This window comes from Pelophylax lessonae, assembly GCF_965119305.1.
Source record: "Pelophylax lessonae genome assembly, chromosome: 4".
NCBI lineage: Eukaryota > Metazoa > Chordata > Amphibia > Anura > Ranidae > Pelophylax > Pelophylax lessonae.
This window is the reverse complement of record NC_138771.1, coordinates 551,425,690-551,440,142: the sequence shown is the minus strand read 5'-3', so window position 1 is coordinate 551,440,142 and position 14,453 is coordinate 551,425,690. Positions and strand designations below refer to the sequence as shown.

Sequence of the window (14,453 nt, the reverse complement as noted above, 5' to 3'; positions counted from 1 at the left end):
AGCCAGGGGAGCGTCTAGCTTCTGTCTGAGGGGCATGACCGAAAAAGGTTTGCCAATGGCTTATAGTGCAGAACACAGTAGCTTAGTGGGAAGGATCGCTGTACTAACATCAGATTGTTTGAAAAGGATCTCCTCCTGAGCTCTTCAGTTTTTTTTTTTTTTTTGCCTACTTTTAATGAAAAAAAATAAAAAAAAAATGGTTAGTGTGTATCAGAAGGGCAGCAGCCCTGTCCTGACTTTTTTTATTATGTGACACACCGATTTCGGAAGGGCAGCGTGTCTAGGAGTATACCACTACAGTCCCATCAAGTTTTTTTGAATTGTAGAAAAGAAAATGGTAAACCTCTATAGGTTTGTCCTTTCTGGTAATCTGGAGTTTGAAGCAAGTTTTAATTAAGATTTTCTTTAAACTGTGTGAGCGCTCCCCCCAGTCATGCAAGCCAGAGTCTGCTTTGAAGACCAGCATGATGGAACCATTGACTTTATTCATTTTAAACAAATCCACATTTTTCTAGTTTCATAAAAACAGGATTGTTTTTTCCTTCAGTGGTGGCTCGCCTTGTTCTTTAATGGCTGTGACTTCAATCTCTACATGTGTGCCCTTTAGCTGCCGGCATAAGCCTCTTATTATTCCTTTGAAAAGTAATTGAGAGAAATGCCACTTCCCCTTTCATAGTGAAAACATTGTGCTGGGACGGGGCAGGAGCTTGCCAAGAACAGCAGTCTGTCTGCTAGTTTCCTGCCCAGAAGGCAGAACCGGAGCAGAGCCTTAAAGGACCTACAGCCTCTCGTCACCTGTGATTCAGCTGATCAGTCTAGCAGTGGGATAGTATGACTCGGAATTCTGAAGAAGTCAGAAGATGGCTGAACCAAGGTAGGAGGATACTGACATTCTTGTCAGTAAAATATGAGTCAGGTCCAGGGGTGTGCTAAGAGCTTTGTCTGAGTCAGGATGAAAGGATGGATTTGCTGCATTGCTGTAAAAAAATGTTGATCCTTTTTGAAAAGTGAAATGAATGCATTATTACAGCCATGGCTTGACGGACTCTTGTAGTTGAGTTAATTGCATGTTACCATAGTGTAAACCAAGTTAGAAGTCATGTTTGGTGATGAAAAGCATGGTAGCTTCTAAAAAGCTTTTACATCTTCAGTGATGGCGGCGAAGTTGGACGCCAATCAGCTTAGGATTGTCTGCCATATTTTCATTATTTGCACTAACAGATAAATTTTTAGGACACGCCTTGTAGGCCTAACCCTTCTACTAATGCCTCGTACACACGCAACGATTATTGGCCGGGAATTTTCGGCCAACGTCCGATCGGCCGATTTTCGGCTTGTTAGTATGATGCTTCCGACTCCAACTTTTCGGCCGAAAAAAAATCTGGTGTGCAGGCTATAAAATTTTTGTTGACCGTCAACACAACGGCCGATTTTCCGTCAGTCAGTACAGATTTCGGCAGACAAAAATCTGATGAGCAAGACTGGGCATGCTCAGAGAAGAAAAAACACACGGAAAGTAAACCAGCACATGACATCACTTCTGAAGTTGGTTGTTGTTGGCCGAGAAAATTCGTGTGCAGTCTAGAGCACATTTCAACCAACACAACAACACTGGACAAAAGATGGCCGATCGGTCGGCCGATAATCGTTGCGTGTGTACGAGGCTTAAGGTCCTGGTTCCCAGAAGAAGGGGGTAGACCCAGAAAGCCCAACCTGACAATGTAACTCCTAATGCATATAATAAAAGTATCACAGACAGCGCACCGTTGCGTTGTTGCAGTAGTGCACTAATACGGATACAGTCACCATAAGCAGGCAGAAATCATAATCTCAGGATCTCATGCACTAGCTTACAGTTGAACTCCAAGAAAGCTGCTAAACACACAGATGAAATGGATAAGGGATTTTACTTAGCAAAGGATTTGTGTTTCTGTTCATCCAGTTCTGGGATTTGTATAGCTCTGCCACACAGCACAGCCCTGCATTGCCCGGGTAATAGATCTGATTTTTATCTGCTGTAGTAAAGTTACATTTTGAGGTTTTGTCACTGCCCCAACCTATGACTGGACAGTGAAAGGAAAAGCAGACCAGGCTCATCTCTCTCTAATGGCTTGTGCACACTATAAGACAATTTGGTGAACATTTTAGTCCGAGGAACGTTCGTACGATTTTCAAACAGATTGTACACAACTTTCGATAGCCGATTCTGACTTTTTGTATGAAAATTCCCAAAGGGACAAACTGCAAAATGTTTCTCTTACGGGAACAGAACAAACGATTTTCGTTTGATGTGTACGGTGTTTGTACGATTTTTGTACGATAAAAATCAGAAAAGAAAGACTGTGTATGATTAGAAACAAATAACTTAAAAAAAAAAACCTATACATATGAGAATTTTTATACAATTTTTCGTTCACCAGTTCTGATTTCTGTGAAATGACGAGGAAAATCGGACGATCGTTCGCCCGATTTTCCTATAGTGTGTACCCCACTTTTCTCTGCTCTCTCCTTCCATCAGTTTGTCACTAGCAATAACACGGCACTCCCTCTGTAATATGATTTGTTATCTGTGGATCCCTTCATTTTCCTCTTCCTTTCAACAGAATAACAATGCTATTTTCTCTGCAGTGAAATTGTGCAGTAGTGTTGTCACCCTGTGGATAAGGTAGTCTTTTATAGGGACACTTATGCCTCGTACACACGTTTAGATAATCAGACTAATTATCGTTCGCATTTTGTTGCATGATACTAATATCGAATTCAACAATGCATATAAACGTAGGATTTTTTTCGTACGATTCTGGAAAAGCTTCCTGGATGCGTAGCTACGTATCAGATGGTGCAAAACAAAAACAATGGCAGCAAGGCTTTCTCCGTGTTATTTTAGTGTTTCTGATCATGCGCGGTCTTTGTCAAACGATTTTTAGCAAACGCATACTGTACTGATTACACAATTGTCGTTCGCTAGGCTATCGTACAACAGAAGTTCTCCTGTTTGACCCTTTGACACTTTTACCTATAGGTAAGCCTATAATAAGGCTTACCTATAGGTACTGTAAATATCTCCTAAACATGTATCGTTTAAGAGATATTTACCTTACATTCAGCCAGTGACGTCACTGGCGCATGCGCTCTGAAGGAACGGCCGCTTGTGCCGTTCCTTCAGAGCCCCGTGCCGTGACCGTCGGCTCCCGTGCGCGTGCGCGGGAATGACGTCACCATGGCTCCGGCCAATCAGATGGTCGGATACCGCGATCCCGGAAGACGGACGACTGGACATGTCGCCCGTCATAGAGGTAAGCGAGCGGCACGGCGGGGGCTCGTTCTAAGGTAAGTATTTCATAATGAGCTACTATGCGATGCATACTAGCTCATTATGTCTTTCTCTTTCAGGATGGAAAGAAAAAAAAAATGTTTTTTCGGTTTACAACCTCTTTAAAGTGGAATTCCAGTCTTTGTCTAACTAAGCCTAAAACTGCTCCCAAGCCCCTTATAACTGCTATTCGATCTACCCCATATAGAAGAAAGATGCTTATACCTATTCTCAGGGCATTCTGGTTCCGATCACTTGATCTCCCCAGCGGTGGCATTAGGGTTTAGGAGAGATTGCAGTCAATAGCTGTAATACCTGTGTGGTGATTTCACTCATAGGCTTATTATGAAACATCCGTTGTCAGCTGTCCCTCCTCTCCCTGAAGCAGCCGCTGGAAGACGATCATGTGACTGACCGGAGCCCCCTGAGAATGGGTACAGGGCATCTGGAAAGTATTCACAGCGCTTCACTTTTTCCACATTTTGTTATGTTACAGCCTTATTCCAAAATGGATTAAATTAATTATTTTCCCCAAAATTCTACTAACAATACTCATTAATGACAACGTGAAATAAGTGTGTTTGAATTCTTTGCAAATTTATTAAAAATAAAAAAATGTAAAAAATCCCATGTGCATAAGTATTCACATCCTTTTCTAAATACTTTCTTGAAGCACTTTTGGCACCAATTACAGCCTCAAATCTTTTTGAGTATGATGCTACAAGCTTGGCACACCTATTTTTGGGCAGTTTCTCCCATTCTTCTTTGCAGAACCTCACAAGCTCCATCAGGTTGGATAGGGAGCGTCAGTGCACAGCCATTTTCTGATCTCAAATCGGGTTCAAGTCTGGGCTCTGGCTGGGCCACTCAAGGACATTCACAAAGTTGTCCCATAGCCACTCCTTTGTTATCCTGGCTGTGTGCTTAGGGTCATTGTCCTGCTGGAGGATGAACCTTCGCCCCAGTCTGAGGTCCAGAGCGCTCTGGAACAGGTTTTCCTCAAGGTCTGTACATTGCTCCATTTATCTTTCCCTCGATCCTAAATAGTTTCCCTGTTCCTACCGCTGAAAAACATCCCCACAGCATGATGCTGCCACCACCATGCTTCACTATAGGGATGGTATTGTTTAAGTGATGAGCGGTCCTTGGTTTCCTTCAGACATGACGCTTGTCATTCAAGCCAAAGAGTTCAATCATTGTTTCATCAGACCAGACATCTTTGTTTCTCATGGTCTGAGAGTCCTTCAGGTGCTTTTGGCAAACTCCATACGGGCTATCGTGTGCCTTTTACTTAGGAGTGGCTTCCTTATGGCCACTCTACCATACAGGCCTGATTCCTAGAGTGCTGCAGAGATAGTTGTTCTTCTGGAAGGTTCTCCTCTCTCCACAGAAAAATGCTCAAACTCTTCGGGTTCTTGGTCACCTTCCTGATTAAGGCCCTTCTCTAAGTTTTGCCGGGTCCATGCTCTAGGAAGAGTCCTGGTGGTTTCCAAACTTCTTCCATTTATGGATGATGGAGGCCACTGTGCTCATACGGACCTTCAATGCTGCAGATATTTTTGTGTACCCTTCCCCAGAACTGTGCCTCAATACAATCCTGTTTTGAAGGTCTAGAACAGCCTTTCTCAACCTTTTTAACACAGAGGAACCCTTGAAATAAATTTCTGGTCTCAGGGAACCCCTGCTAAAAATTAAAAATCTACAACTCCTGACACAGTGTGACAGTCAGTGGGAAGAATGCTCCTTACTCTTGTCATCATTGGGAAGAATTACCCCCTTACAGATAGCTAAAAGGAACAATGGTGTCCTTGTGAACCTATCGGAGAGGCAGAAACTGCCCATTTCTCAAGGAACCCCTAGCAACCTCAGGAGGAACCCTGGTTGAGAAACCCTGGTCTAGAGGCAATTCCTTGGACTTCATGGCTTGGTTTGTGATCTGACATGTACTGTAACTGTGGGACCTTTATATAGACAGATGTATCCCTTTTTCAAATCATGTCCAATCAACTGACTTTTCCACAGGTGGACTCCAATCAATTTGTAGAAACATCTCAGGGATAACCGTGGAAACAGGATGCACCTGAGCTCAATTTTGAGTGTCATGGCAAAGGCTGTGAATACTTATGTACATGTGGTTTATTTTAATACATTTGCACGCTTCTTTCACGCTGTCATTATGGGGTATTGTTTGTAGAATTTTGAGGGAAAATAATTAATTTAATCCATTTTTTTAATAAGGCTTTAACATAAGAAAATGTGGAAAAAGTGAAGCGCTGTGAATACTTTCCGGATGCACTGTAAGTTTAAGCATCTTCTTTCTACAGCAGTGGTCTCCAAACTGCAGGCACGGGGGCCAGATGTGGCCCTTTGCCTGTCTTTGTGTAGCCCTTGGGGCACTATTCCACCAACTGACACCAGTGATGGGGCACCATTCTCCCTACTGACATCATCAATGGGGGAACTATTCTTCCCATTGATATTGTAATGGTTTGCGAACCTCAATCAGGTTCAAAATGGATTTCTGCTACTGGGTCTAATTAAATAGGTAATTAGAGTGCATGCATGAGGATATCACAGACTGACACACATGTTCAGGTAAATGATACTTCCTGTTTTTTCCTAATGGACAGTATATTATATAGTTAGTAGGCGGTGTCATATGTTAGTACGTCATAAGCATAATATTAGCATAATACTGATTATTTGCAACTTTCTGATTAGTCATGTCCATTATAAGGTAGTCCCCTTCCAGTTTATGAATGTTATCTTCTCTTGAAGGCACTGTGCCAAGGCTCCATCTTTCTTCTCACATTCCATTGTCGGTGGTGGGGGGTATCTAGTAACGGCTATTTTGTTTAACCACTTAAGCCCCGGAAGATTTTACCCCCTTCCTGACCAGGGGGTATTTTGCGATTCGGCACTGCGTGACTTCAACGGACAATTGCGCGGTCGTGCGACGCTGTACTCAAACTAATTTGACGTCCTTTTTTTCCCACAAACAGAGCTTTCTTTTGGTGGTATTTGATCACCTGTGAGATTTTTTTGATCATGCGCTATAAACAAAAAAAAGTGTCAATTTTGCAAAAATAGCAATATTTTTCACATTTTTTTTATATGAAATTCCCCAAAAAAAATGTAAAAATCAAAATTTTTTAACATTTTCGGCCAATTTGTTTTATGCTACATATGTTTGGTAAAAAAAATCGCAAAAAGAGTATTTTGATTGGTTTGCGCAAAAGTTATCGCGTTTACTAACAAAGGGAAAGATTTTTGTCATTTTTGTTTTTTTTTTTTTAACGCGTAATGGCGGCGATCTGCGTTTTTTTTTTTTTTTTTTTTTGCGGTACTGCGACATTGCGGCGGACAGATCGGACCCTTGACTGACATTTTTGACACTTTTGGGGTTACCAGTGACATTTCTACACTAATCAGTGCTATAGATATGCACTGTTACTGTAAAATTACACTGGCAGTGAAGGGGTTAACTTTTTTGAGAGGGAGGGGCTATGTGTGTCCCTAGGGGCGTGATTCTAACTGTGATTGGCTGTGGCTTGAGATGTATGAACAGTGATCAACGGTTCTACATAGTAGAACCATATGATCATCATTCATACACCGGGGAGAATGACAGGTGGCTTGTTTACATTAGCCGCCTGCCTTTCTCCCTCTCCCCCGACGTTCGCCAAGTGACCGGCGGACATCCGGTCCGCTGGTCACACGCGCGGGGGGGGTTTCCGTGACCACTCGGGAGCGCGCCTCCGGCGGCGCGCGCTCGCTCCCTAGACCCTCACAGGCTAGCGATGTAGATCTACGTCACTCTGCCTGTGAGGGGCTGACCGCCGCAGTAAATAGTCGTGCGGCGGTCGGCAAGTGGTTAAGGAAGACAGGAAAAAGATATGTACATGTACAGAAAAACAGACATAGAAAAATAGACATTTTGCTTAATTCACAAGTGTTCATCACATTCCTTCACAATATCAACAGTGAAGCACTATTTCTCCCAATAAAACCAATTCATGGGCATTTTCTACTCCCACCGGCCCCCCTAAAGCCTGATGGACCGTAAACTGACCCTTTGCTTAGAATGGAGACCCTTGTGCTAAAGGATATCTAGAATATCATTTAGAAGGGGGGTAAGAGCAGTTTTAAGCTTAGTTAGATCTAGACTGGTATTCCACTTTAAGTTGAGTTGATATACAAAGTTTGAATAGATCATATCTAATAAAGATAACATAGCTGAACTGAATAATTTCCCACAGCGAGTGTAGAATTGCGTTACACATGAGTTCACTTGTAAAAACGCAGAAGGAAGTTACAAAAGAGTATTAAGAAATAGTTGCAGAAGGTGCGTGTAGGCCACTTATGATGCTGTTGTTGATTTAAATAGAGCCCTCATCTCTTTTCCTGTTGTTCAAAGAAAGTGAAATAAATAAGGATACAGAAGACTGTAGAAGGGAAGCACACCCACTTATATGGATCCTGTGACGTCCAATAGAATAAAAAAAGGACTGATGAGTGGATATATATATTCTATTATTACGGCAAAGTCCCATAACCATAACAAGGTATGTGGTGACCGATCTGCTTGTATTGATCAATATTCTGGGGGATGTCATGCTCTGTATTTTTGCAAGAAGTAAAATAATTGAATTCTGTTATGGGTGGAGATTATTTCGGTGTCTGTCTTAAAGAGGAAGTAAACTCTGCTTTTTTTTTTTTCTTACCTGCAAAGTAAAGGCATAATGTGCTAGTATGCATCACATACTAGCACATTATGTGACCCTTACCTGCAAATGAAGCCCTTGTCTCCTCGCTGGAGGCCGCATCCAACTTCACCTGTCTTCCTTCCGGGTCCGGTGGCCTCTGGCTGTGTGACTTGTGGGCGCATGGGCGTGGGAGGCGCCGACCACGGCACAGGGCTCTGAAGGAACGGCAAGGGTGGCCGTTCCTTCAGAGCGCATGCGCCAATGATGTCATCTGCGCAGTTTACAGTAAATATCTCCTAAACGGTGCAAGTTCCCTTTCGTTTTTCTGCTTACCTGGAGCCGTCGGTAGCGGGGAAAGCGATTTGGTCTGATGGCATCCTAGACAGGAAGTCGAGTGAGGGCAAGCTGGCCCCCAATCGACTCTATGGCCTTGGAGGACCGGAGTGACATCATACATCGCTTCCTCCCAACAGCCTTAAAGGGCCCATTTTTTCTCATGATGAAAAAAAATTACTTTTTTTTTTTTTTTTTTGCTGTGTAGATGTGAGGTTTTTTTTTTTTTTTTTTACCCCAGATCTCACATTAGAGAGGACCTGTCCTGCCTGTTTCTATTACAAGGGATGTTTACATTCCTTGTAATAGGAATAAAAGTGATCAACATTTTTTTTTTAAAGGGGGACAGTGTAAAAATTAAAAAATAAAAGGTAAAATAATAATAAAAAAAAAAAAAAAATTAAAGCACCCCGTCCCTCTGAGCTCGCGCGCAGAAGCGAACACATATGCAAGTCACGCCCACATATTTAAGGTATCATAGGTATCACCGCGATCGTTAGAGGGAGAACAATAATACTAGTCCTAGATATCCTCTGTAACACTAAACTGGTAACCTGTAGACATTTTTTAAATAGATGGAGATTTTTAGGTACCAATGTTTGTTTCCATTCCACGAGCGTGCGCAATTTTGAAGCGTGACATGTTGGGTATCTATTTACTCGGCGTAACATTATCTTTCACTTTATAGAAAAAAATTGGGCTAACTTTACTGTTTGTTTTTTTTTTTTAAATGCAGTGAAATTCATTTTTTCCCCAAAAATTGTGTTTAAAAGAACGCTGCGCAAATGCAGCGTGACAAAAAATATTGCAACAAACGCCATTTTATTCTCCAGAGTCTTTGCTAAAAAAATATATATAATGTTTTGAAAGTCATTTGCTAGTAAAAAATACAGATTTTTTTTTTTAGTGTCAGAAATAGGCCTGGTCCTTAGGTGGTTAAAGTCATGGATTGTAGGATTTTGGACAGAGTATGTTGGTTACACCCTTAAACGGAATATTGAGCTAATTGCAACCACACAGCATGCTATATGGGGTGGAGCTGCTGTTACATGGGTCTCATGATGTCTGATTAAAGTAAATGGACCGATCAGTGGACACATGACTGTTGCAACAACCCACAGTCAAATTGAGAAAAGCGGTAACTGACCTGCTTACAGTGAATGATATTCATGTTTTGTATTCATGTAACAGGAAAGATGATTCAGTCCTGTTACAGGGGGATTTAAAGAGCAAATATCACTTCATTTTTTTGAATATCTAATAAATCTCCCAGGGGACCAATGTCCTGTAGCATTTTGTCTGTTCTTAGCAATCCGTTCTGCGTTTTCTGAGCAGTGTGGTTGGACAGTTCGCCGCTAACAACGAGACAAATATATAATGAGGGTTGATTGACAGCGCTCATCTCTGCTGCAGGTGCATGCTGGAGACGAGCGCCAACATCCAGTACGCCGGGGGGGGGAGATTAGTTACATTTTCTAACAAGCTAAAGATCAGTGAGATGTGTGGTGCAATTTGTTTACTAGTAGTCACAGATCTATCACACAGCCTCGCTAGTTCTAATTGATTGTTTGCTATTAAATTTATAAAGGAACAGTCAGTGCTGGTGGGGCTGTGTGATAGATCTGCAGCTGCTAGTAAACCTAAACTGCACCAGCGGATCTATTACACAGCTCTGCAGCACTGACACTGAAGTTGTAAAACTCACTTTTACATTTGGGAATTAATAATCAGAGCTGCAGGACTGTTTACAATAGAAATCTCAGTGAGGAGGAGGTGACTATGGTGATGGCTATGGCTCCCCCAATGGAATGGCCAGAAATTGGGCTTCAGTCTGGGGTGGAGACATCTAAGTACAAACATAAGTAAAAATGTGCTTTTAATGTACAGTTGTACAAAGGTGGTATTGAGGTCTGTTTTTCACCTATGCAGGTTGCATATCCCAGGTGCATTCTGCATTTTTCAATACACAGTTTTGATCCATTGAAGTCCAAAGGCTCGTACACACTATAAGAAAATCGGGCGAACATTTTCGTCCAAAGAATTTTCGTACAATATTCGTATAGTGTGTACAGAACTTTCTACAGACGATTCAGAATTTTCGTACGAAAATTCCTCGAAGGGACATACTCCAAAAATTTTCTCGTAGGGGGAAAAAAACGAACGATTTTCGTTTAATGCATACCGTTTTTGTACGATTTTTGCACAAGAAAAATCAGAAAAGAAAGACTGCGCATGGTCAGAAACAATAAACAAAAAAAAAAAAGCCTTTGTCGTATGAGAATTGTTTGTATGAATTTTCGTTCATCGGTTACGATTTGCTGTGAAACAATGAGGAAAATCGGACAATCGTTCACCCGATTTTTCTTATAGTGTGTACCCCACTTTAGGAACCAAAAACCAGAAAAAAAGTGCCTGGCCTTTTTCATACAATGCACAGATGTGAACGTGACCCATAGGAAACCATGTTAAATGGACTGTTGTATGTTTCTGCAAAACTCAAAATGCACTAAAAAATGCATAGGGGTGAACCAGGCCTTATTAAAGATTTTTAAAAAATTGGACACTTGGAGATATACAGTGACCAATTTATTAAAAATTTTTGATATGCTTTTGTATCCCCGCAATAAGAAAGATCAAATAGGTGGGGAGAATATCATGATATAATTTCCAAAAGGTGTTGGAATAATGGTAAATTTCTGCACAAAGCATGTTTAAATTATCTTTAAATGGACTATTAAGTTCACTTGGAACTGCCAAGAGCCCTTTTAGTAGATCTGTTCCCCCTATTCGAGTCATATAGGAGACTATACCTATAATACAGCATGTCGGAGAAATAATATTGGATGCTTTACATTATATTATTTTTTGTAATATATTGGTATGGCTGTTTATGAAATAATAAACTGGCTGCCTAGGTTACAGAGCTGTTTTTTTTTTTTTTTTTAGTATTTTATACACTGTGGTGTTGTCTTTGGTGTTGGGTTTTGAGCACATACAGTAGATGGTTTGGGTGTATTATAATTGGTAGCTTTTTTTCGTATTTAGTAAAAAAAATAAATTTTTTTTCTTATCTAATACTATCGGATTGCAGAAGTATATTCATTTGCCTACCACTTTTCTTTTTCATGTATGCTTTTTCTTAGTCGAAGGAAATACCCACCCAAGTTGAGGTGAGTCTGCATCTGATAGGAAGTTTATAGTAGAAGAACCTGCTTTTTACCTTTCGAGTTATGATGTAAGCATCTCAATGGAAGAGATAGAGGTACAATACTATGCAAAGGTTTTAGGCAGGTGTGAAAAAATACTGTATATATTATATATGCTTTCCAAAATAGAAGTGTTAATAGTTTTATATTTGTTAATTAACAAAATGAACAGAAGAGAAATCCAAATCAAATCAAGATTTGGGTGTCCTTTTATGAAACCGAGATGAGCAGTGATCCTGCTGATCGCAGCTCATTTCCGATCTTTATTGGTTTATGAAACATATGGAGAATCTGTCATTGACAGATACAGAAATGGCCAGGTCATGAAGCTGCGATCTCCGCACTTCACTGGCGATCTTTGTCAGAATTCACACTCCCGGATTCACCAGCCTGGAGGTGGTGAATCGGGGGAGAACTGAGGGGGAAGGAGGAAGATTATCGACTTCCTGCTTCCTCGTTCAGACCCCCCAACACAGTAATCATGTCCCCCTGCCATATTTATGTGTGTATATATATATATATATATATATATATATATATATATATATATATATATGTGTGTGTGTGTGTATATATATATATATATATATATATATATATATATATATATATATATATATATATATATAATATATTATGTATGTGTGTGTGTGTGTATGCAGTATATTTGTAAATTTATGTAGGGGGGCTAATTATTTTATTAACATTAGTTGGGATCGAGCCCACATGTACTCAGCAGTGATAATCTATCACTGCTTTTTAAACGGTTTCTCGTACTGTAATCTCTCTTTATCCCACGTGATTACAGGCGGCCCATTCACTTCTATACAGATCTCGGCCGTTCTCCGAGGAAAAAGTACTCCTCTGTTCACCCTGTGAGAACTGAAGTTCATCGCTTCATAAAAATTGTGCCAGAGGTGATAATTTTCCCCGGAGAACTGCCGAGAAGTGAACGGTGAAAAAATTTCACAGTTTCATAAATGGACACCTTGGTGTGACCACCCTTTGCCTTCAAAACAGCATCAGTTCTTCTAGGTACACATTGACACAGTTTTTGAAGGGACTAGTTGGCAGGTGGTATGTTCCAGAACTAATTGCAGATCTTCTATGAATATAGGCTGCCTCAAATCCTTCTGTCTCTTCGTGTAATTCCAAACAGACTCAATGATGTTGAGATCAGAGCTCTGTGGGGGCCAAACCATAACTTCCAGGACACCTTGTTCTTCTTTAGGGCTCTTTCACACGGGCGATCAGATCCGCCTGTCAGTTTTTTAGGCGGATCTGATCGGATCCTCCATGCAGCTCTATGGGGCAGCGGGTGTCAGCGGAGACACCTCCGCTGACACCCGCTGCCATCCGCATCCGATCCTGTCCGTGAAATCTGGACGGATGGAAACCCTATTTTTCCATCCGTTCAGTAATCGGAGCGGATCAGATCTGATGAGAGCGGACAGGCGGTCCGCTCTCATCCGATCCCCCATAGAGGGCAGCGGGGGCTGAGACACTTCCCTCTCCGCTCTGCAAGCGGAGACGGAGCTGTCATCCGCCGGCTCAGCGGGGATCGCGGATCGATCCCCGCTGAGCAACACGGATCCCCCTACGGAGGCGGACCGTGTGAAAGAGCCCTTACACTGAGTACAGTTCCTAATGACATTAGCTGTATGTTTGGGGTTGTCCTGCTGCAGAATACATTTGGAGCCAATCTTACGCCTCTCGGATGGTATGACATGATGGATAAGTATCTGCCTGTGCAACCTCTATGCTAAATGGCGTAGATGGAGGAATCTCTGCTACCAATTATTGTATTCAGGCAGTCCCAACACCCTCGGCTGTCTGAATACCTAAACAGTGACTTAGGCTGGGTTCACACTAGTGCAAATTGGATGGTGGTTTCCTTGCATCCAATTCGCATGACAGGAGAGTGTGCTCGGCTCTCAATGGAGCCGGTTAACATATCTCCATGGCGGCTGCAGAGCGGAATCCACAAGGGTCTTGTGTGTCTTTGACTCCGTTTCAGGTTTGAATTCAGGCAACAATTCGGGCCTGATTCGTCCCTGAAATGGGGAATAGAGATGCACCGGACCCCTGCTGTGAGCCGCATCTGTATTAAAGTGGTAGTATACCGATTTTTGTGACTTATACCTACAGGTAAGCCTATAATAAGGTTTACCTGTAGGTACAATTAATATCTCCTAAACCTGCACGGTTTAGGAGATATTTGCACTGCATGCAGCCACTGACGCTAGCGCGGCGCATGCGCTCTGAAGGTCTGGCAGACCTTCTGAGTTCCTTGCCGGGAAGCTGCCGGAAAGTTAAAACCCCGTGCGCATGCGTGACATCATCGTGGCTCCGGCCACTCTGTGCCTGAGCCGCTGAACCCAGAAGAGACGCCGAGGGATCATTTCCTCTACCACATAAGTGAAATACACAAGTATTTCATAATGAGCTAGTATGCGATGCATATTAGCTCATTATGCCTTTGTCTTGCGGGTTTTTTTTTTGAGTATACTACCGCTTTAAGTGTGAACCCAGTCTCAATCTGATAGGAGACAGTCAGTGTTCTGCTGACCATTTTCCAGGCGGCTTCTTGGTTTTTTTCATTTGAAGTTTGTTGAACCAAAATTTTAACCGATTCAGTAGAAATCAGCTGAAATTCTATTCTATGGCAAGCTTGACTGTATAGGCCTCTATCTCTACCTCCAAAATGTTACAGATTTACCCACCATGAATAGCCAAATCTGTCACAGGTCAGGCTACCTACTGCTCAGAAGGCCTCCAGTAGATTAGCCTCTTGGTGTATGAATGGCTTTATTTATTCATTGGACTGTACTGTTCACAGAAGTATTATTGCAGAACTTCTTTCCATTATTCCATCAAAATAGTTTAGGCCAGACT

At 41.8% G+C, this 14,453-nt stretch overlaps 1 protein-coding gene across 1 annotated transcript in view; it reads left to right on the top strand.

The window, feature by feature from the left end:
• Positions 1 to 623: 623 nt before the first annotated feature.
• PSD4 (pleckstrin and Sec7 domain containing 4) overlaps positions 624 to 14,453 on the top strand; it is a 119,557-nt gene continuing 105,727 nt past the window's right edge. Inside the window, exon 1 of the mRNA XM_082256765.1 lies at positions 624 to 874. The gene's annotated coding sequence lies outside the window, so the exon portion shown is untranslated. The remainder of the gene's footprint in view (positions 875 to 14,453) is intronic.